This window comes from Delphinapterus leucas, chromosome 19, assembly GCF_059928025.1.
Source record: "Delphinapterus leucas isolate spDelLeu-1000000601 "Yukka" chromosome 19, BTC_Dleu_Yukka2, whole genome shotgun sequence".
NCBI classification, from domain to species: Eukaryota; Metazoa; Chordata; class Mammalia; order Artiodactyla; family Monodontidae; genus Delphinapterus; species Delphinapterus leucas.
In genome coordinates, this window is record NC_143147.1 from 34,700,412 (window position 1) to 34,722,542 (window position 22,131).

The 22,131-nt window shown below is 36.3% G+C and overlaps 1 pseudogene; it reads left to right on the forward strand.

The window, feature by feature from the left end:
- The first annotated feature begins 13,016 nt into the window (after nt 1-13,016).
- LOC111163753 (phosphatidylinositol transfer protein alpha isoform pseudogene) lies at nt 13,017-14,992 on the forward strand (annotated as a pseudogene).
- Nucleotides 14,993-22,131: the final 7,139 nt, after the last annotated feature.

The window sequence follows — 22,131 nt, forward strand, 5'->3', positions numbered from 1 at the left end:
GAGCATGGTCTGCTTTAACTCCTCTCTGCCATACATAGCTCTATATATGTCTTTGGCATTCCCCAAGTACACACAAAGAAGCAGAAAAGAACTCACTGGAAAACTTAGGACTTTGTTTGGCCCAACTTTTCAACCACATGTCCTTCTACCCTAACAAACAGAGAGGAGTCCCAGCACTCTAGGGAATTGGATTCACTCTCCTATGTCTTTCTCAATGCTGAATTGCAATACTTATGTACTATGCTACGTTTTACCTCCCTTATTGCTTCTCTGTTTCCATATACTCATTCTGTTACTAATAACAATCTATATGAACTCTATTTTCAAACACAGATGAAATAGTGGCAATGGCAATGTCTGGTGGATGAGAATGAAGAGTGCAGAGTCAAAGACTGGCTAAGATCCTGCTCTAGCCTTCACTAGTTGTGTGGCACAGGGGATATTAATTTACTTCTCTAAGCTTCAGGTTTATCATCTAGAAAATAATGAGAAGTAATTGCAACTATGCCATAGAGTTTATGTAAACATTAAATGAGACAATGCACATAACACACTTGGCACAGAGCATGAAAACAGTAAATTCTCAACAAAAGGTAAGTATTGTAATTGGAAGTCCAGCCTTGTATATCAGATAACACTTTCTGGATTTGAGCCCTAGTCACATTATTTTCCTCATTTTTCACATCTGTTAAATTAGAATGATAAAGCCCACAGCTTATGATTGTTATATGAAACATTTAGTCTGACACCCAAGAATTTTAGAATTCATGGAAAAGATAAGACATTATTAAATATTTTTCTTTGGCCATAACTTAATAAATTTGACTTACATTATCCTTTCAAAGATATAGTTAATTTTATCTGTGTTAACCCTGGAATTAAAGTCCTGTTAGTAAAGTTGGTCCTTAAGCTTCAATAGCTAAATTTGCAAATTATTCTTCTTTGGATTGCAAGAGATCTGAAAATTACTACTTAAGCCCCAGTCAGAGATATTTAACAGAGACTTTCAGTGGGGACAGAGGTAGTTGATTGAAACTTCTCCATGTGTTTTTCTCAACTGATCTGGCTTTGTAATTGGCTCCAAAATCAGTTTTCAATTAGTGGTGTTTTGGTATTTCATATTAGCTCTTAAAATTTTGAGGAAAGGTAAAAAGAAAAGCACTTGACTTAGGAATTGCTTTTGGCTACACCAAAAGCACAATGGAAGCTAAAATTTAGACACCGTGACTGTTAAAATCATGCAATGCATTGAAGAAACACAAGGGACTGGGGTAGATTCACTTGCAGGTAGCATGATGTCAGCTGGCAGCCCTGATAGTTATTCTTTCCTTGTATTTATTTTCTCCCATTCCTCAGTATTTCAATTCATAATATAGTCTCTTGCTTTTACCCTAAAAACCTTGAGGAAAAGAAGGGAGGAGGGATTTAAAAAGAAAAAAAAAAGACTCCTGGGTTTTCAAGATATAGTGGGGTGGACTTGTCTTTCAAAATTTCCTTCCCATTCTGAGCCTTTGTATCACAAAATATATGTTCTGACACTTGTCTCTAAAGCAGAATAAAGATCCACCCCTCTTTCAGAAAAAGAGCTACCCTGTTCACATATTCATGTACCATATTGCTTTTAATCTTAGCAATTCTGCAAACCCCTAATAGTGTTGGGGTTTGTGTGTTAGGTCTGAATCTAACAGATGCCTTTCAGACCAAAGGGAACATGGGGAGTTGGAGGGAATTCCATAGTAACAGTAACTGTGGCTCATATCATAAAAACTGTTCCTTATGACATCTTTATTCATATGTAGACAGGCTCAGTCCTGACTGGCTGATGAAAAGTATAGAAAAATTTTATTACTACAAATATTTAGCATAAATATATGTATGATATATATATATATATATATATATATAAAACCTAAATATTTGTAGTAGTAAAATTTTTCTGCACTTTTCAAACACATATAAAGTACTTTATATATATATATATATATATATATATAACTTCTGTATATATGTGTGTATATACAAACACACACATATATGTATATATGGGATATAAATATACATGTATATACTTTACTGGAGGAATTGTAGAAAATTGTTTTCTTATATTCTTTTTAATCTGCTCTTTCTTATCTTTCTTTTCTTTCTATCCAAGCAGGTAAAATTGTGATTGTGGTAAGCAAAAATCCATTTCACAAAAATCTGAAGCACAAGCTTAAGAAAACAAAGACAATTTTTAACAAAAAATTTTTGAATGGATCGTTAGTTTCTTATATTCTGTCACTAAGAAGACCTTATACAATGTCTGACACTTAGTAGGTGCTAATTCTTGTCAATGAATGAATAATTTAGTGGATGAATGAAAATGATCTTTAAAGAATTACTGGACCCAAACATCTGCCCTTCATTACGCTGCACTCATAATCATATAAAAACATTTTGTTTCCTTCTTCTGGGAGAGAAGCTTAGGTCCAATTCTACTTATGAGGTTTCAAGGGCTAGTTGGCCCATGGGCTAGTTTTCATTGTGAGGAACATTCTAATTGCAAGCCAAAAAGCTTGAGCACTTCAGTAAGTACATATCAAACAAGCTCACACTCATGAACATCACAAAGAGAAATGTGTTTCATGGCTTATGGTCTACCAGTGGTTTTATCAGTTTGCAGACTATGCTGACCACTCATTCCAGACTGGACAGAAGATGGAATGTGTAAGAGCTAATGTGTGTTTCATTGAAATTTTATGTCAATCTATTTCTTTAAGTGTTCATAGTGGACCATGATTTTGAGAACCAAGCAGGATTAATTTGCATGTGAATGAATTTTGCCTGATAAGTTTATCACCATATTTTTATCACAAAACTTCCATCATATAAACAAAAAGTTATTGAGAAACAAGCAGAATTATAATCCTTCAGTCTGTGGAAAGAAAACCACATTCATAGAAAGATAGACAAAATGAAAAGGCACAGGACTATGTACCAGATGAAGGAACAAGATAAAGCCCCAGAAAAACAACCAAATGAACTGGAGATAGGCAAACTTCCAGGAAAATAATTCAGAATAATGATAGTGAAGATGATCCAGAACCTCGGGAAAAAATTGGAGGCAAAGATCAAGAAGATGCAAGAAATGTTTAACAAAGACCTAGAAGAATTAAAGAACAAACACCTAGAATTTTAAAGAACAAACAACTAGAAGAATTAAAGAACAAACAAATAGAGATGAACAATACAATAACTAAAATGAAAAATACACTAGAAGGAATCAATAGCAGAATAACTGAGGCAGAAGAACAGATAAGTGACCTGGAAGACAGAATGGTGGAATTCACTGCCACAGAACATGATAAACAAAAAAGAATGAAAATAAATGAAGACAGCCTAAGAGACTGCTGGGACAACATTAAATATACTAACATTCACATTATATGGGTCTCAGAAGGAGAAGAGAGAGAGAAAGGACCCAAGAAAATATTTGAAGAGATGATAGTTGAAAACTTCCCTAACATGGGAAAGGAAATAGCCACCCAAGTACAGGAAGTGCAGAGAGTCTGAGGCAGAATAAACCCAAGAAGAAACATGCTGAGACATATAGTAATCAAACTGACAAAATTTAAAGACAAAGAAAAATTATTAAAAGCAACAGGGAAAAATGACAAATAACATACAAACGAACTCCCATAAGGTTAACAGCTGATTTCTCAGCAGAAAATCTACAAGCCAGAACGGAGTAGCATGACATATTTAAAGTGATGAAAGGGAAGAACCTACAACCAAGATTACTGTACCAGGCAAGGATCTCATTCAGATTTGAAAAAGCTTTACAGACAAGCAACAGCTAAGAGAATTCAGCACCACCAAAACACCTCTACAATAAATGCTAAAGGAACTTCTCTAAGTGGGAAACACAAGAGAAGAAAAGAACCTACAAAAACAGACCTAAAACAATTAAGAAAATGGAACTCGGAACATACATATCAATAATTACCTTAAATGGGATTGGATTAATTGCTCCAAACAAAAGACAAAGGCTCGCTGAATGAATACAATAACAAGACCTATATAAATGCTGTCTACAAGAGACCAACTTCAGACCTAGGGACATATACACTGAAAGTGAGGGGATGGAAAATGTTAATCCATGCAAATGGGAATCAAAAGAATGCTGGAGTAGCAATACTTATATCAGGTAAAATAGACTTTATTTTTAAATTTTATTTATTTTAACTTTACTGGAGTATAATTGCTTAACAATGGTGTGTTAGTGTCTGTTTTATAACAAAGTGAATCAGCTGTACATAAACATATATCCCCATATCTCCTCCCTCTTGCGTCTCCTTCCCACCCTCCTTATCCCACCCCTCTAGGTGGTCACACAGCACCGAGCTGATCGCCCTGTGCTATGTGGCTGCTTCCCACTAGCTATCTATTTTACATGGACTTTTTACATGTTCATCATTGTTGGTTTGCTCTTTAGTTCTTCTTGGTCCTTTTTAAACATTTCTTGCATTTTCTCCAATCTGTTTCCAAGATTTTGGATCATCTCTACTATCATTACTCTGAATTCTGCTTCAGGTAGACTGCCTATTTCCTCTTCATTTGTTTGGTCTGGTGGGTTTTTACTTTGCTACTTCATCTGCTGTGTGTTTCTGTCTTCTCATTTTGTGTCACTTACTGTGTTTGGGGTCTCCTTTTCACAGGCTGCAGGTTCATAGTTCCCGTTGTTTTAGTGTCTGTCCCCAGTGGCTAAGGTTTGTTCAGTGGGTTGTGTAGGCTTCCTGCTGGAGGAGACTAGTACCTGTGTTCTGGTAGATGATGCTGGATCTTTTCTTTCTGGTGGGCAGGAGCACATCTGGTGTTGTGTTTTGGGGTGTCTGTGACCTTATGATTTTAGGCAGCCTCTCTGCTAATGGATGGGGTTGTGTTCCTCTCTTGATAGTTGTTTGGCATAGTGTTTCCAGCATTGTAGCTTGCTGATTGTTGACTGGAGCCAGGTCTTAGAATTGAGATGGAGATCTCTGAGAGAGCTTTTGCTGTTTGATATTATGTGGAGCTGGGACTTCTATGGTGGAATAATGTCCTGAACTTGCCTCTCCCACCTCAGAGGCACAGGCCTGACACCCTACTGGAGCACCAAGACACTCTCTGTCACACAACTCAGAAGAAAAAATAGAAAAAAAGAAAGGAAGAAAGAAAATAAAGTTATTAAAAGGAAAAATAAAAAAAAGAAATAAAAATTAAAAAAATTAAAAAGTAGTAAAAAATAAGAGAGAGAAAAGAAAGAAAGAAAGAAAGAAAAAGAGCAAGTAAACCAAAAAACAAATCCAACAGTGATACAAGCATTAACAACTATACTAAAAAAAAAAAAAAAAAAAAAAAATGGACAGACAGAACCCTAGGACAAATGGTAAAAGCAAAGCTGTACAGACAAAATCACACAAAGAAGCATACATATACACACTCACAAAAAGAGAAAAAAAAATTATATATCTATATATAAAAACAGGAAAAGGAGGAAGAGAGCAATCAAATCAATAAAAAAACTATCAATGATAATAAACTCTAAATAATAAACTAAGACAAACATAAAACCAGGAACAAATCAGATGCAGAAAGCAAACCCCAAGTCTACAGTTGCTCCCAAATCCCACCACGTCAATTTTGGGACTATTCATTGTCTATTCAGGTATTCCACAGATGCAGGGTACATCAGGTTGATTGTGAAGATTTAATCCACTGCTCTTGAGCCTGTTGGGAGAAATTTCCCTTTCTTTTCTTTGTTCGTGCAACTCCTGGGGTTCAGCTTTGAATTTGGCCCTGCCTCTGCATGTAGGTCAACTGAGGGCATCTGTTCTTTGCTCAGACAGGACAGAGTTAAAGTAGCAGCTGAATGGGGGCTCTGGCTCACTCAGGCCAGGGAGAGGGAGAGGTACAGTATGTGGGGTGAGCCTATGGCAACAGAGGCTCGCATAATGTTGCACCAGCCTGAGGCATGACGTGTACTTTCCTAGGGAAGTTGTCCCTGGATCACGGGACCCTGGCAATGGCAGGCTGCACAGGCTCCTTAGAGGGGAGGTGTGGATAGTGACCTGTGCTTGCACACAGGCCAATTGGTGGCTGCAACAGCAGCCTTAGCATCTCATGCCTGTCTCTGGTGTCTGAGGTGATAGCCATGGCTCACACCCATCTCTGGAGCTTGTTTAGGCAGTACTCTGAATCCCCTCTTCTCACGCACCCTGAAGAAATTGTCTCTTTCCTCTTAGGCAGGTCCAGACTTTTTTCCGGACACCTTCCGGGATAGCTGTGGTGCAATAGCTCCTTCAGGCTGTGTTCCCCCAGCCAACCCCAGTTCTCTCCCTGGGATCTGACCTTCGAAGCCAGAACCTCAGCTCTCAGCACACACCTGCTCCAGCAGGTGAGCAGACAAGCCTCCCAGGCTGGTGAGTGCTGGTCAGCAATGATCCTCTGTGTGGGAACTTCTCCACTTTGTCCTCTGTACCCCTGTTGCTGCACTCTCCTCCATGACTCTGAAGCTTCCCTTCCCCCCTGTCACTTTCTGTCTCCACCAGTGAAGGAGCTTCCTAGTGTGTGGAAACTTTTCCTCCTTCACAGCTCCCTCCCAGAAGTGCAGGTTCTGTCCCTATTCTTTTGTCTCTGTCTTTCCTTTTTTCTCCTGCCTTACCCAGGAACATGAGGGGTTTCTTGCCTTTTGGGAAGTCTGAGGTCTTCTGCCAGCATTCAGTAGGTGTACTTTAGGAGTTGTTCCACGTGTAATTGTATTTCTGATGTATTTGTGGGGAAGAAGTTGATCTTCACTTCTTGCTCCTCCACCGTCTTGAAGGTCTCCCCTCAGATAAAATAGACGTTAAAATAATGAATGTTACAAGAGACAAGGAAGGACACTACACAATGATGGAGTGATCTAACCAAGAAGAAAATATAACAATTATAAATATATATGTACCCAACATAGGAGCACCTCAATACATAAGACAAATGCTAACAGCTATAAAAGAGGTAATTGACAGTAACACCATAATACTGGGGGACTCCTACACCTCACTTACACCAATGGACATATCATCCAGACAGAATATTAATAAGGAAACGTAAGCTTAAATGACACAATAGACCAGATAGATTTTATTGATATTTATAGGACATTCAATCAGAAAAACAGAAGATTACACTTTCTTCTCAAGTGCACATGGAACATTCTCGAGGCTAGATAACATCTTGGGTCACAAATCAAGGCTCAGTAACTTTAAGAAAATTGAAATCATATCAAGCATCTTTTCTGATCACAATGCTATCAGATTAGAAAAATATTACAGGGAAAAAGACATAAAAACACAAATACATGGAGAGTAAACAGTACATTACAAAATAACCAAGAGATCACTGAAGAAATCAAGCAGGAAATCAAAAAATACCTAGAGACAAATGACAACAAAAACACAATGATCCATAACATAAGGGATGCAGCAAAAGCAGTTCTAAGGGGGAAGTTTATAGCAATAGAATCCTACATCAAGAAACAAGAAAAATCTCAAATAAACAATCTAACCTTACACTTAAAGGAACTAGAGAAAGAAGAATAAACAAAACCCAAGTTAGTAGAAGGGAAGAAATCATAAAGATCAGAGCAGAAATAAAGAAAACAGTAGCAAAGATAAAACAAACAAACCAAAAAAAAAAACCTAAAAGCTGTTTCTTTGAGAAGATAAACAAGCTTGATAAAACTTTACACAGACTCATCAAGAAAAAGAGGGAGAGGACTCAACTCAATAAAATTAGAAATGAAAAAGGAAAAGTTACAACAGACATCACAGAAATACAAAGCATCATAAGAGACTACTACAAGAAACTCTATGCCAATAAAATGGACAACCTGGAAGAAATGGACAAATTCTTAGAACAGTATAACCTTCCAAGACTGAACCAGGAAGAAATAGAAAATATGAACAGAACAATTACAAGTAATGAAATTGAAACTGTGATTAAAATCTTCCAACAAAGCAAAGTCCAGAACCAGATGTCTTCACACGTGAATTCTATCAAACATTTAGAAAAGAGCTAACACCCATACTTCTCAAACTCTTCCAAAAATTCACAGAGGAAGGAACACTCCCAAATTAATTCTATGAGGACACCATCACCCTGATACCAAAATCAGACAAAGACACTACAAAAAAAGAAAATTACAGACCAATAACACTGATGAATATAGATGCAAAAATCTTCAACAAAATACTAGCAAACCGAATCCAACAACACATTAAAAGGATCATATATTATGATCAATTGGGATTTATACCAGGGATGCAAGGATTCTTCAATATATGCCAATCAATCAATGGTCCACCATATTAACAAATTGAAGAATAAAAACCATACGATCATCTCAATCCATGCAGAAAAAGCTTTTTACAAAATTCAACACCATTTATGATATAAACTTTCCAGAAAGTGGGCAGAGAGGGAACCTACCTCAACATAATAAAGGCCATATACAACAAACCCACAACAAACATCATTCTCAATGGTGAAAAGCTGAAAGCATTTCCTCTAAGATCAGGAACAAGACAAGAATGTCCACTCTCACCACTTTTATTCAACATAGTTTTGGATGTCTTACAAACAGTAATCAGAGAAGAAAAAGAAATAAAAGGAATCCAAACTAGAAAAGAAGAAGTAAAAGTGTCTGCGTTTGCAGATTACATGATACTATACAAAGATAATCCTAAAGATGCCACCAGAAAACTACTAGAGCTAATCAATGAATTTGGTAAAGTTGCAGGATACGAAATCAGTATATAGAAATCCCTTGCATTCCTATACATTAGCAATGAAAGATCCAAAAGAAAAATTAAGGAAACAATCCCATTCACCATTGCAACAAAATGAATAAAATACCTAGGAGTAAACTTACCTAAGTAGACAAAAGACCTGTACTCAGAAAACTATAAGACACTGATGAAAGACATCAAAGAAGACACAAACAGATGGAGATATATACCATGTTCTTGGATGGGAAGAATAAATACTGTGAAAATGACTCTACTACCCAAAGCAATCTACAGGTTCATTGCAATCCCTATCAAACTACTAATGGCATTTTTTACAGAACTAGAACAAAAACCCTTAAAATTCATATGGAGACACTAAAGATCCCACACACCCAAAGTAATCTTGAGGGAAATAAACAGAGCTTGAGGAATCAGACTCCCTGACTTCAGACTATACTACAAAGCTACAGTAATCAAGACAGTACGGTACTCACATAAAAACAGACATATAGATCAATGGAACAGGATAGAAAGCCCAGAAATAAACCCACGCACCTATGATCAACTAACCTATGACAAAGGAGGCAGAGATATACAATGGAGAAAAGACAGTCTATTCAATAAGTGGTGCTGGGAAAACTGGACAGCTACATGTAAAAGAATGAAATTAGAACACTCCCTAACACCATACACAAAAATAAACTCAAAATGGATTAAAGACCTAAATGTCAGCCCGGACATATAAAAATCTTAGAGGAAAACATAGGAAGAACACTCTTTGACATAAATCACAGCAAGATCTTTTTTGACCCACCTCCTAGAGTAATGGAAATAAAATAAAAAATAAACAGATGGGACCTAATGAAACTTAAAAGCTTTTGCACAACAAAGGAAACTATAAAGAAGATGAAAAGACAACCTTCAGAATGGAACAAAATATTTGCAAATAAAGCAGCTGACAAAGGATTAATCTCCAAAATATACAAAGAACTCATGCAGCTCAATATCAAAAAAAAAATCAACAACCCAATCAAAAAAATGGGTGGAAGACATTAATAGACATTTCTCCAAAGAAAACATTCTGATGGCCAAAAACCACATGAAAGATGCTCAACATCACTAATTATTAGAGAGATGTAAATCATAACTACAATGGCGTATCACATCACAACAGTCAGAATGGCCATCAAAATATCTACAAACAATAAATGTTGGAGAGAATGTGGAGAGAAGGGAACCCTCCTGCACTGTTGGTGAGAAGGTAAATTGATACAGCCACTATGGAGAATGGTATGGAGGTTCCTTAAAAACTAAAAATAAAATTACCATACGACTCAGCAATCCCACTGCTGGGAATATACCCAGATAAAACTATAATTCAAAAAGACACATGCACCCCAATATTCATTGCAGCACTATTTACAATAACCAGGTTATGGAAGCAACCTAAATGCCCATCAACAGATGAATGGATAAAGATGATGTGGTACATATATACAATGGAATATTACTCAGCCATAAAAAGGAATGAAACTGGGTCATTCGTAGAGATGTGTATGGACATAGAGTCTGTCATACAGAGTGAAGTAAGTCAGAAAGAGAAAAACAAATATCATATGTTAATGCATATATGTGGAATCTAGAAAAATGGTACAGATGAAATGGTTTGCAGAGCAGAGGTAGAGATACAGATATGGAGAACAGACATGTGGATGTAGAAAGGGGAAAGTGGGGCATGGGTGGTGGGATGAATTGGGAGATTGGGATTGTCATGTATACATGTATAAAATAGACAAGTGTTAAGATCCTGCTGTATAAAAATAAAATAAAATTCAAAAAAAAGTTATTGAGTTAAATCAGAGAAAACCAGTACAATGGAAATATCAATCAAAGTTTTTTCCTGAGGCAATGCCATTATATACCATTCTAAAATTTCTGTAGCAAACATAGTTAGGAATATCTAAGATAAACTACTAAGGTAATGAATAATAAAGAAGAGTCTTGGGAGATATATTAAACTGTAAAGTAAATCACTGTCTCATTTTAACAGCATATACAAATGACCTTACAGTCATGAGACTCTTTCAATAGGTCACAAGAGCAAAAGAGTCTCAAAAATTGACACACATATTATTTACCATGTAGTGGGACCCCAAGAGATTACTGTGCTATTGTTGAAAACAACACACTGTTCTAGTTTCAGGCTTGCTGAAGGGTACCCTATCATAAGACCTACCATAATAAAAGAAACCACGTTGGAAGCCTGGTGCTTTCAACACTTTAATCTTCACAAAACTATGCAAATTAAAAATCAATATGCTCAGGTGTTTTCTGATGAGAAAACTGAGGTTCAGAAAGTTTCATTAGTTTGCCTGCTGTGGTAAAGGTGCTCATCCAGCATAACCAGCAGTCAAGCAGTCAGATGTAGCAATCATGGATTCTTCTTTAATATTTTTCTTTCCTAAGCTATACAAACCTTGACAGTGGGAAGAAACTATACTGTTTCCTTTGGGGAAACATAGAATGGTTAATCGTACTATTTGAATTTCAACTGTAAAAGTGTTGCACCTCATCTTTGAATGGGAACCTAGAGACCTAAGAGCAGAATTCCCAAAATAAGCCTTTCTGCCCAGTAGCTAGTTTCAATACTCTCCTTCTGTTTACTTAGGGAAGGCACTTCTCAGTATATTTTCTAACTGTTCTTTCTAAGTGAAGACACTTAGGAAGGATATAATGGCCTAATGGGTAAAAATCATAAAATGAAATACTCCAAGCCATGTACATTTCACTACATTAAATCAAAAACACACCATCTACTACAATCAACCCAGTAAACAAAAAGCAAGCAAGAAAAATGCTAAGCAAATATTTTTAACAAGAAAATAGTTTTTTTGGTTCTATAATGTTCATAAAATTAATAAATGTTTATTGTATAAATTTGCATAATAAAGGAAAAAACCACAAACTTACACAAAACTCACCTAAAACACTAGCTAGAAATAAGCATTATTTTAATTTTACTAAAGTCTTCAAACAATTTTTCAAAAATATGAGATTACATTATATATGCTGTTTTGTAATTTGTTTTTTAATTGCTAATATAAAGTGAGAATTTTTCTTCTTATTACATACTCTTCTAAATAATGTTATAACATTTGCCTATTAAAATATTATATGTATAGTGTAATTTAACCAATTCCTTATTATTATTCATTGTGATGACTAATATTTCATGAAATGTCATGAAATTAAAACTCTGATAAACAAATTTTTCATAAATGTTAGATGAGGAATTCATTGTCAAAAATGTTGAAGTATTTTTTGAAAGAGTTGTGACATATTTTATCAGATACATAATAACTTCCAGACTCTCTTAAAAAATGCCTGTTGCAGTGCATAAGTATGTTAACCTATAACCTTGCCAGTACTAAATATTTTCATTAAAATAGTTTTGAAAAGGTGACAGCTGAAAATTCTACCTAATGTTGAATACTTTATATTTACTTAACTTTGAGCCTGATTATTATGTATATTTGTATATAAACACATTTATTTTTATTGGCCATTTAAAAATTTTTCCTTTGAAATTTTCCTTTTTTTTCTTAATAGGAATGTTTATCTTCTTATACAGATTCAAAGAGCTACTTATGTATTAGAACTAATACTCCTTGGATTGTCATTATATTGCAACTATTTTCTCCAGCTTTTTTTAATCCATTTTATTTGGGTTTCATGTACTAATGCATGATTTTCTCCCTTGCTTTAAACCCAAAATTCTTTTTTTTTTTTTACTATGATACACAAACACACATGAACACACAAATTTACAGAGAAGTGGAAAAAACATTACACTGTGTTAGTGTCCACAGTATTAGCCTAAAGTTATCCATAACACACCCTTACTATTATTTTAATGTCTGTAAAATCTGTAGTAATGTCACCTCTCTTATCCCTATAATTGATGACCTGTGCTTTCTCTCTCTTTTGTTTTTTCCTGATCAGTCTGGCTTTGGGGTTTCATCAATTTTATTGATCTTATCAAAGAATTGTCTTTGGTTTCAAAAAGAAATCACTAGAAAAAATATTAATGAATTAATAATATATGTAATGCAATGCAAAAAAATCAAAAATGACACAACTGCACCACATACAAAATAAAAGCACAGTTCTTTAAAAATTACCTATGCTTGATTTTAAAAGAAATAAATGGCAGGAGGGGGCGAGGCCGGGGCAGCAGGAGCCAGTGAGGCGACAGCAGAGAGAGCTGTGGGGACAGCACACCATGATGAAGTCGCACATGCAGCAGTCTGGGCCACGAGGAGAGAGGCTGCCAAGAAGCAGTGGGAGGCTGGGCAGGCAGCGGGCAACCCTCGAGCTGGAAGCAACATGATGCTGTTCAAGGAGTATGGAGTCATCCTACCTGCGTCTGTAGAAGAGTGTCAAGTAGGGCAGCTGTATTCTGTGGCGGAGGCCAGGGAAAATGGGAATGGGTGGTGGTGAAAGTGTGGAGGTTCTGGTGAATGAGACCTATGAAAAGAAGGGTGAGAAAGGCCAGTACACGCACAAGATCTACCACTTACAGGGCAAAGTGCCCACATTTGTTGGAATGCTGGCCCCAGATGGAGCCGTGGATATATATGAAAAGCATGGAATGACTACTTTTATTACAGAACTGATATTACAAATGAGTACATGAAAGAAGACTGTCTGATTAAAATGGAAACCTGGCATAAACTAGATCTTGGCACCCAGAAAAATGTGCATAAACTGGAGCCTGAGGCATGGAAACATGTGGAAGCCATATATATAGACATTGCAGATCAAAGTGAAGTACTTAGACAGAATTACAAGGCAGAGGAAGATCCAGAAAAATTTTTATCTATCAAAACAGGCCGAGGATCCTTGACCCCAATTGGAAACAAGAACTTGTAAATCAGAAAGACTGCCTATACTTGTAAGCATATAAACTGGACACCGTCAAGTTCAAGGGGTGGGGCCTACAGAACAAAGTGGAAAATTTTATACATAAGCAAGAGAGACATCTGTTTACAAACTTCCACAGGCAGCTATTCTGTTGGATCAATAACTGGGTTGACCTGACTATGGAGAATATTTGAAGGATGGAAGAAGAGACAAAGAGACAGCTGGATGAGATGAGACAGAAGGACCCAGTGAAAGGAATGATGGAAGATGAATAAAACCATCCCTCCCTTTTCTGCACTTTTTGTAAGACAGTGGTCAATAGGAAGGCCCAGCAGCTCCACCATCCCAAATGACATGGCATCCACAGACGCAGCCTTTCTGTGTCCATTCTTCAGGCAACTTTCAATCCCTTACTGTAGCTAATTCCAGATGCCTTTTAATATTGTGAACAAAGAGGCTGTCTGATTTTTTTTCTGAATTTTATTTTATTTATTTTTTTTATACAGCAGGTCTTTATTAGTCATCAATTTTATACACATCAATGTATACATGTCAATCCCAATTGCCCAATTCATCACACCACCACCCTCAATCCCCCACCGCTTTCCCCCCTTGGTGTCCATATGTTTGTTCTCTACATCTGTGTCTCAATTTCTGCCCTGCAAACAGGTGCATCTGTACCATTTTTCTAGGTTCCACATATATGCGTTAATATATGATACTTGTTTTTCTCTTTCTGACTTACTTCACTCTGTATGACAGTCCCTAGATCCATCCACTTTTCTACAAATGACCCAATTTCATTCCTTTTTATGGCTTAGTAACATTCCATTGTATATATGTACCACATCTTCTTTATCCATTCGTCTGTCGATGGGCACTTAAGTTGCTTCCATGACTTGGCTATTGTAAATAGTGTTGGAATGAACATTGCGGTGCATGTGTCTTTTTGAATTATGGTTTTCTCTGAGTATATGCCCAGTAGTGGGATTGCTGGATCATATGGTAATTCTATATTTAGTTTTTTAAGGAACTTCTATACTGTTCTCCATAGTGGCTGTAGCATTTTACATTCCCACCAACAGTGCAAGAAGGTTCCCTTTTCTCCACACGCTCTCCAGCATCTGTTGTTTGTATATTTTCTGATGATGACCATTCTAACTGGTGTGAGGTGATGCCTCATTGTAGTTTGATTTGCATTTCTCTAATAATTTGTGACATTGAGCAGCTTTTCCTGTGCTTCTTGGCCATCTGTATGTCTTCTTTGGAGAAATGTCTATTTAGGTCTTCTACCCATTTTTGATTGGGTTGTTTGTATTTTTAATATTGAGCAGCATGAGCTGTTTAAATATTTTGGAGATTAATCCTTTGTCCATTGATTCATTTGCAAATACTTTCTCCCATTCTGAGGGTTGTTTTTTCATCTTCGTTATGGCCTTCTTTGTTGTGCAAAAGCTTTTAAGTTTCATTAGGTCCCATTTGTTTATTTTTGTTTTTATTACCATTACTCTAGGAGGTGGATCAAAAAAGATCTTGCTGTGATTTATGTCAAAGAGTGTTCTTCCTACGTTTTCCTCTAAGAGTTTTATAGTGTCCAGTCTTACATTTAGGTCTCAAATCCATTTTGAGTTTATTTTTGTGTATGGTGTTAGGGAGTGTTCTAATTTCATTCTTTTACATGTAGTTGTCCAGTTTCTTGATTATTGTAGCTTTGTAGTATAGTCTGAAGTCAGGGAGTCTGATTCCTCAAGATCTGTTTTTTTTCCCCTCAAGACTGTTTTGGCTATTTGGGGTATTTTGTGTCTTCATACAAATTTTAAGACATTTTGTTCTAGTTCCATAAAAAATGCCATTGGTAATTTGATAGGGATTGCATTGAATCTGTACATTGCTTTGGGTAGTATAGTCATTTTCACCCTATTGATTCTTCCAATACAAGAATATGGTATATCTCTCCATCTGTTAGCATCCTCTTTCTTTTTGCGGTATGAGGGCCTCTCACTGTTGTGACCTCTCCCATTGCAGAGCACAGGCTCTGGATGCACAGGCTCAGTGGCCATGGCTCACGGGCCCAGCCTCTCCATAACATGTGGGATCTTCCTGGACCGGGGCACAAACCCGTGTCCCCTGCATAAGCAGGCAGACTCTCAAGCACTGTGCCACCAGGGAAGCCCTGATATCCTCTTTAATTTCTTTCATCAGTGTCTTATAATTTTCTATATATAGGTCTTTAGTCTCCCTAGTTAGGTTTATTCCTAGGTATTTTATTATTTTTGTTGCAGTGGTAAATGGGATTGTTTCCTTAATTTCTCTTTCAGATTTTTCATAATTAGTGTATAGGAATGCAAGAGATTTCTGTGCATTAATTTTGTGTCCTGCAACTTTACCAAATTCATTGATTTACTCTAGTAGTTTCCTGGTGGCATCTTTGGCATTCTATATGTATAGTATCAGGTCATCTGCAAGCAGTGACAGTTTTACTTCTTCTTTTCCAATTTGTATTTTTTATTTCTTTTTCTTCTCTGACTGCCATCGCTAAGACATCCAAAACTATGTTGAATAATAGTGGTGAGAGTCGACATCCTTGTCTTGTTCCTGATCTTAGAGGAAATGCTTTCATTTTTTCACCATTGACAATTATGTTTGCTGTGGGTTTGTCATATATGGCCTTTATTATGTTGAGGTAGGTTCCCTTTATGCCCACATTCTGGAGAGTTTTTATCATAAACAGGTGTTCAATTTTGTCATAAGCTTTTTCTGCATCTATTGAGATGATCATATGGTTTTTATTCTTCAATTTGTTAGTATGGTTTATCACATAATTGATTTACGTATATTGAAGAATCCTTGCATCCCTTGGGTAAATTTCACTTGATCATCTTGTATGATCCTTTTAATGTGCTGCTGGATTCTGTTCGCTAGTATTTTGTTGAGGATTTTTGCATCTATATTCATCAGTGACATTGGTCTGTAATTTTCTTTTTTTTGTGTGTGGTATCTTTGTCTGGTTTTGGTATCAGGATGATGGTGGCTTCATAGAATGAGTTTGGGAGTGTTCCTCCCTCTGCAAATTTTTGGAAGAGTTTGAGAAGGATGGGTGTTCTCTAAATGTTTGATAGATTTCACCTATGAAGCCATGGGGTCCTGGACTTTTGTTTGTTAGAAGATTTTTAATCACAGTTTCAATTTCATTACTTGTGATTGGTCTGTTCATATTTTTTATTTATTCCTGGTTGAGTCTTAGAAGGTTATGCCTTTCTAAGAATTTGTCCATTTCCTCCAGGTAGTCCATTTTATTGGCATAGAGTTGCTTGTACTAGTCTCTTAGGATGCTTTGTATTTCTGCAGTGTCTATTGTAACTTCTTTTTCATTTCTAATTTTATTGATTTCAGTCCGCTCCATCTTTTTTCTTGATGAGTCTGGCAAATGGTTTATCTTCTTAAAGAACCAGCTTTTAGTTTTATTGATCTTTGCTATTGTTTTCTTGGTTTCTATTTCATTTATTTCTGCTCTGATCTTTATGATTTGTTTCCTTCTGCTAACTTTGGGTTTTGCCTGTTCTTTCTCTAGCTCCTTTAGGTGTAAGGTTAGGTTTTTTATTAGAGAATTTTCTTGTTTCTTGAGGTAGGCTTGTATAGCTATAAACTTCCCTCTTAGAACTGCTTTTGCTGCATCCCATAGGTTTTGGATCATCGTGTTTTCATTGTCATTTGTCTCTAGGTATTTTTTGATTTCCTCTTTGATTTCTTCTGTGATGTCTTGGTTATTTATTATCGTATTGTTTAGCCTCCATGTGTTTGTGTTTTTTACGTATTTTTTACCCCTGTAATTCATTTCTAATCTCATAGTATTGTGGTCAGAATAGATGATTTCAATTTCAATATGATTTCAATTTTCTTAAATTTACTGAGGCTTGATTTGTGACCCAAGATGGGATCTATCCTGGAGACTGTTCCATGCACACTTGAGAAGAAAGTGTAATCTGCTGTTTTTTGCATGGAATGTCCTATAAATATCAATTAAATCTCTCTGGTCTCTTGTGTCATTTAAAGCTTCAGTTCCCTTATTTATTTTCATTTTGGATGATCTGTCCATTGGTGTAGGTGAGGTGTTAAAGTCCCCCACTATTATTGTGTTACTGTCGATTTCCTCTTTTATAGCTGTTAGCAGTTGCCTTATGTATTGAGGTGTTCCTATGTTGGGTGCATATATATTCATAATGGTTATATCTTCTTCTTGGATTGATCCCTTGATCATTATGTAGTGTCCTTCCTTGTCTCTTGTAACATTCTTTATTTTAAACTCTACTTTATCTGATATGAATTTTGCTACTCCAGCTTTCTTTTGATTTCTATTTGCATGGAATATCTTTTTCCATCCCCTCACTTTCAGTCTGAATGTGTCCCTACGTCTGAACTGGGTCTCTTGTAGACAGCATATAGATGTGTCTTTTTTCTGTATCCATTCAGTAAGCCTGTGTGTTTTGTTTGGAACATTTTATCCACTCGTGTTTAGGGGACTTATTGATATGCATGTTCGTATTACCATTTTCTTAATTGTTTTGGATTTGTTTTTGTAGGTCCTTATCTTCTTTTGTGTTTCCCACTTAGAGAAGTTCCTTTAGCCTTTGTTGTAGAGCTTGTTTGGTGGTGCTGAATTCTCTTAAGTTTTGGTTGTCTGTAAAGCTTTTGATTTCTCCATCGAATCTGAATGAGGTTCTTGCCAGGTAGAGTAATCTTTGTTGTAGATTCTTCCCTTTCATCACTCTAAGTATATCATTCCACTCCTTCTGTCTTGTAGAGTTCCTGCTGAGAAATCAGCTGTTAACCTTATGGGAGTTCCCTTGTATGTTATTTGTCATTTTTCCCTTTATGCTTTTAATACTTTTTCTTTAAATTTTGCCTATTTAATTACTGTGTGTCTTGGCATGTTTCTCCTTGGGTTCATCCTGTACGGGACTCTCTGTGCTTCCAGTACTTGGGTGGCTATTTCCGTTACAATGTTAGGGAAGTTTTCGACTATAATCTCTTCAACTATTTTCTCAGGTCCTTTCTCTCTCTCTTCTCCTTCTGGGACCCCTATAATGTGAATGTTGGTACATTTCATGTTGTCCCAGAGGTCTCTTAAGCTGTCTTCATTTCTTTTCATTATTTTTTTCTTTATTCTGCTCTGCAACAGTGAATTCCACCATTCTGTCTTCCAGGTCACTTATCCATTCTTCTACCTCAGTTATTCTGCTATTGATTCCTTTTAGTGTAGTTTTCATTTCAGTTATTATATTGTTCATCTCTGTTTATTTGTTCTTTAATTCTTCTAGGTCTTTTTTAAACATTTCTTGCATCTTCTCAATCTTTGCCAGCATTATTTTTCTGAAGTCCTGGATCACCTTCACTATCATTATTCTGAATTCTTTTTCTGGAAGGGTGCCTATCTCCACTTCATTTAGTTATTTGTCTGGGGGTTTATCTTGTTCCTTCATCTGGTACCTTCTGCCTTTTTATCTTGTCTATCTTTCTGTGAATGTGGTTTTTGTTCCACAGGCTGTAGGATTGTAGTTCTTGCTTTTGCTGTCTGCCATCTGGTTGATGAGGCTATTTAAGAGGCTTGTGCAAGTTTCCTGATGGGAGGGACTGGTGCTGGATAGAGCTGAGTGTTGCTCTGGTGGGCAGAGCTCAGTAAAACTTTAATCTGCCTGACTGCTGATGGGTGGGGCTGGGTTCCCTCCCTGTTGTTTGTTCGACCTGAGGCAACCCGACACTGGAGCCAACTTGGGCTCTTTGGTGAGGCTAATGGCCAACTCTGGGAGGGCTCACACCAAGGGGTACTTCCCAGAACTTCTGCTGTCAATGTCCTTGTCCCCACGGTGAGCAACAGCCATTGCCCACCTCTGCAGGAGACCCTCCAAAACTAGCAGGTAGGTCTGGTTCCATCTCCCCTGGGGTCACTGCTCCTTCCCCTGGGTCCCATTGCACACACTACTTTGTATGTGTCCTCCAAGAGTGGAGCCTCTGTTTCCCCCAGTCCTGTTGAAGTCCTGCAATCAAGTCTCACTGGCCTTCAAGTCTGATTCTCTCAGAATTCCTCCTCCCATTGCCAGACCACCAGGTTGGGTCCCTGACTTGGGGCTCAGAACCTCCACTTCAGTGGGTGGACTTCTGTGGTATAGTTCTGCAGTCTGTGCATCACCCCCCCCCCAGCAGTTATGGGATTTGATTTAACTGTGGTTGCACCCCTCCTACCATCTCATTGTGGCTTCTCCTTTGTCTTTGGTTGTGGGGTATCTTCTTTGGTGAGTTCCAGTGTCTTCCTGTCGATTATTGTCCAGCAGCTAGTTGTGATTCTGGTAGGCTGTCTGATATTTTGAAGCCAGTGTGTTCAGGAGCCTGCCCCTCTGAGATATGTGGCATGTAAGTGACTGTATTTACAGCTCCTCCCTCTTCAACCATTGTGTTCTCAGCCTATTTGTGTGCTGCCCCCCTTTATTTGCAAGTTACATTTTTATTTTTCAAAATAAATGCCTTTAGTGATGTGGTGCTTTAAACGGTTTATATTTGTTTGTTTTCAACCTTGGTGTAAACTGAGGTTTTTTGTTATTTTTTCCTGGGCAGACCTCTCAATTTTGAGTGCTCACATGGGGACAGTGGGTGAGTCAGAAATATAGATTTTCCCCTCCCAGCTCCACAGAACTGCAATGTGACTTTATAACTCTGACCTCTGCTCTCAGTAACCCATTGTTAGTGTTCACTAGGCACCATGAAGTACTCAAGGCCCAGCCAGGCTCTTTTAAAAATTAAACAAATACAAATAAAAAAAAAAAGAAATAATTGATTGACAAAGTCAAGGTTGTTAAATAGTATGTATTGTGTTTTGTTTTGTTTTGTCTTAAAGAAATTCTGCATTAAGTGAAGGCATGGGAGGAGAGTTGGGATAAAAATATTTGAAGAGTTCAGCATAAGAATATTTCAGCTACTTTTAATTTATCATTATGTAGGTCATTCAGGTATAGTAATTCCAAAAGACATTCACAGAAAGCTTAGCTATCTCTACTCTTTGAAGAAAATCATTAAATTAGTGTTACCTCCAATAATGATTAAAGAGATTCTATGAAATAGTTTATAGTTTCCTTGAAACAATAATAATAACAAAAGAAAATATCACAGATTGTAAAAGTGTAAATTAAGATGACTTCTTTGAAATAAACACTTGGCAGTATGTGATTCAAACAAGTATTAATGTTTTGGTCTGTCAATTCTCAATCTAGGAAACTTTCCTGAGGAAATAAACTGAAAAGAAGAAAAATCTTTATATCCCAAAATATGTTTATTGTATCAACACTGTTTTTTAATTGTAAAAATTCAAAGACAGTTCTTTGCCCCAAGATATGGCAGTAGTTAAATTAATTGGCTCATCAAGTCATTTGAGTATATTATAATCACTGAAATGTTTACAAATACCATGTAATGACTTTGAAAATGCTTATGAAATAATGTTAAGTAAGTTAAGAAGTATTATACACAGTTAATTATAATTCTTAATAAGCAAATGCAGATAAGAAGGATTCAGCAAGTCAACATATTAATGGTATTCATCTTTGAAGGAGAATCAAATGGTAGAAAACAAACAGTAGTTATGAAATGGAGACTGGAATCCAAATTAGTCAGCATGTCTTATCTGTGACTCATTATGTTATACTTAACTTTCTTAATTAAGTTACATAATATATCATTTCCTCAATTTCCTCAGCTTTGAAAAAGGAAGGATGATATCAGTATTATATCATAAGAGTAATTGTTTTATTAAATTGTTTTGTTAAGTGAGTTAATACATATGCAACATTTAGAACAGTGCTTGAAACAAAAGAAACACTCTTCAGATACTAGCTATAACTTGGATGATGCATATTTCTGTTTTGTATTTTCTATATTTTTAATCAGTAATTTAAATTTTAAATAATTTAAAGTACATGTTTAATCAGTAATATTTTGCATATATAATGGAATCACACAAAATAAATAAGCAGAGATTTATTCATCAAAATTTCCTGCATTTTATTTTCACTTTTCAAATCAGTGTGTGTAAGGAAAAAGCTAGAGAAATTCACTTTCTAAATTTAGATCCAATGGCAAGAGGATTTAGAAATTTTATACTCAACTTGACAGAGTTGCTGAATGCTTCCTTCTCCATTTGTATGGTATGCTTACTTTTTCCACCAGCAACTGCTACACTACCAGGCAAAACAGAATCAAATTTTATAGATTCACTTATGTCAATTATTTTCCTGGTTTATAAATATCAAAACAATATTGAAAAAAGCTAGGGAGTCAAATTCAAATTGCTTGTGTGTAGTACATTTTGACCATGATTTGTAAAATATTTAATAACTCTAAGAGCAACTTTACTTAAGGAGTGAAATGCACTATA